This window comes from Fukomys damarensis, unplaced genomic scaffold (assembly GCF_012274545.1).
Source record: "Fukomys damarensis isolate Sample0158 unplaced genomic scaffold, DMR_v1.0_HiC HiC_scaffold_12, whole genome shotgun sequence".
Taxonomy (NCBI): domain Eukaryota; kingdom Metazoa; phylum Chordata; class Mammalia; order Rodentia; family Bathyergidae; genus Fukomys; species Fukomys damarensis.
The window spans coordinates 30,468,364-30,471,443 of NW_022900924.1; positions in this window are offsets into that span (position 1 = coordinate 30,468,364).

Here is a 3,080-nt window from a genome sequence, read left to right on the forward strand (position 1 = left end):
AGCTTCATGCACAGCCCTCTCCGAGGCAAACTACCTGGTCTTCCATGCTTTTCTTTGAAATCTGGGTGGATGCTTCTTTGACCCTACAACTCTTGCATTCTGCATAAGTGAAACAGTGGCACCCTATGGATAATGCCAAGGTTTTAGCAGTAGCTTGTTCCCCTTGGATTATGGCTATAGAGTTCTGTGTGTGACTGAATAGCTAAGCACTGTCAAATGAATCCTGGGGAACCAATTTTCTAGGTAACCCTTCTCTTGCAGGGCACCCTGGGGCTCTGGTCTCAAAGCAAAGTGTTTTAAATGTTTACCTCCATCCTATTACATCCTTCACTTGGCAAGGTACAATCTTGCTGTTTCTACCAAAGACATTGTTTTATTGCCCTAATTCAAAGATCTTGACTTTTTTTTTTTTTCCACCAGAGATCAAACTCAGGACCTTGCAAACTTGACCTCTTTTTAATGCAAATATTTCCAGAAGCACACATTTTATATTTTGGCTCTAATATTTGCTCCAGATTTTTACTATAGGTCTACTTATAGCTGCCAGCAATATTCATGCCACAATCCCTACATTGGGTCGCCTTGAAATTTTCTTGACCAGATTAATTTGTCCACTTCCCTTAATTACAATCTGCAAAATCTCAACACATGTGCAAAATGTAGACAAAATTTCTGCCACCACATAACACAATATCCGCAAGCCCAACTGCCAGTGGAGTCCTTGTTCCAACAAAAATCCCTTGAGCTTGGCCTCTACTTTGTACATTTGTATCAGCATTCTGGTCTTCAGAGCTCCAACCAGAATTTCCCATCAAGCTCCACTTACAGCGTTCTATGGCTTCTATAGCGAAACCTTTTCACAGTTCTCCCTCATGCCAGTTCCAAAGGCTCTGAATCATATGACCAGGTGTGGTGGCATCAATGACCCCACTCCTCTGATACCATTGTATGTCTTAGCTATTTTCCCATCTTTGGGACAAAATAACCAACACCCACAGCTTAAGGAGAGATTTACTTTGCTTCACAGTTTAAGAAGTCTCAATCCATAGTTGCAGGCTTAAATGGCGCGGTAGAAGGTCCTGCTGTAGAGGCAAACTGCTTAAGTCATAATGGTTACGGAGAAGAGAAAGAAGGGAGGAACCACGGAGGAGGATATACCCTTCCAGATCACATTCCCGAAGACCCACTTCTGACCAGGCCTCACCTTCTAACATCAAGTCAGCTATGAACTCAGTGGATTAGTCAGTGATGTATAGCATCCCCATGATTCGATCACCTTCCAAACATATAGGGCTTTCAGGAGACTCTCAAGATCTAAATCCTAGCATGTACATATACAATCAGTGATGGATACAGGTGCATTAAATAGGTATTGAGTGACACTATAATAGGACAACTTAATTTCCACTAATAGTTGAGAGAGAGTGAAAACATATAAGGGAAAGTCTCTCTGAAAAAATAGCATATAAATTAAAATCTAAATAAGTTAATTTAGCCAACTAAGAATAGGTGAAAGTTAGCCAAGGGGTAGGGTTCTGATCTGGGAAGCAGACAAGAGGGTATGCTCTGAGTTCACAGAGTACAGTGTGAAGAGTCCTTGAATGTGAAATTGAACTTGGTGATTGATAGCAATATACTAAGTATGAGTCAGATGGGGAAGTAAGGAGAGACTAGACAAGAACTAGGTCATGGAGTGCCCTGGAGGCCACATTGGAGCGTTGACTTCCATTTGAAGAACAGTGGGAAACTTGGAGGTTTGCCTCTCTGTGCTAGGAAATATGTCCAATTTAGGTGACCCTATAGTCTTCTGGAACTTAGCAACATTCCTCAGTATCATAGGGGCCTTCAGACTCAGAGACCTCATTCCCCATGCTTCCTTTCCAGTGAAGCCCAGTGTCAGGTACTGCTGGGAGTTAAAGTTAGAGAAAGGACAACTCCATCAGTACAGTGGAAGGTTACTGACTGCCACCTGGAATTTCAGCAGCAGTAGTGCAGCATGCAGGTGACAGCACTAGCAACAGCAGCTATATTTCCAAAATTGAATGATGGGTTAGGCCTTCAGCTGTTTCCTGGTCTCACATAGGGCCAATTTCATGCTCTATCCCCAGATTTTAATCAGAACCCAGTTAATACAAAAGATGACAGTAGTTCATTTGTCTTGATAACAGCCTAAGATGGTGCCAACTGGTGAGTCAGCTAACCATTTCAGAAAGAGTTTAAATTAAGCCACATTAATAAATTCAGAATCTAGGTTTGGGGTAAATCTCTTTTTTTTTTCAAAAAAAAAAAAGGTAAGAAAAAGAAACTCAAGCTAACTGCTAGGAATTTGCAGGCAAAATGACTAAAAGATTTATCAAGAAAGTACTTAGGATTTTTCAAAAGTGCTAGCATTGTTGACTCTGATTTGAGATAACCTGAATTCAAAAATAAAAAACCCTAGGAACCAGTCTTCGGTGCTCACCTTTCAAACTCATCACAGCCAAGATTTGGAAGCCTAAATGTCTCCTGGGCATGTTTACATCTCCAACCGCTTCACTGTATCTGGGAACACATTTCCTCAAATTTGGAATGTTCCTTATGTTCCTTTTTGGCTTTTCTTCAGCTGTGCCAGCATCAAGAGGTCTGAGTTGCTTAGGGTGGGCCTTCGTGGGTTCTCAGCAGCCCATTTCCATCTGAGTTTCTCTGAGCAAGGTTCTTAAACTTATTTCCAGTTTCCTCATCTGTGAAATAGGAATAAAGCTGCTTGCTTATAGACCCATTGTGGAGATTAACTGAATAATAGATGTACACATTCTCAGCATGGTAGTAGCATTGCAAGCAGTTAAATGAACAATTCATTGTATTCTCTACAGCAGTAAGGCATGAGTGGTCATTGTCTGAAGATAAAATTATGAATGTATCTTTAAATACTTTATTTTTTTTTTAATTTTTTGAGAACTCTTTTGAGAAAAATCCTCAAGATACCAGAGATGTCAGTGACTACAGTAAGTGATAATGCACTACATATTTGAAAATTGTTGAGAGTAGATTTTTCATGTTCTCACCACGAAAAGTCTGTTATATATAATATATTATTTCTA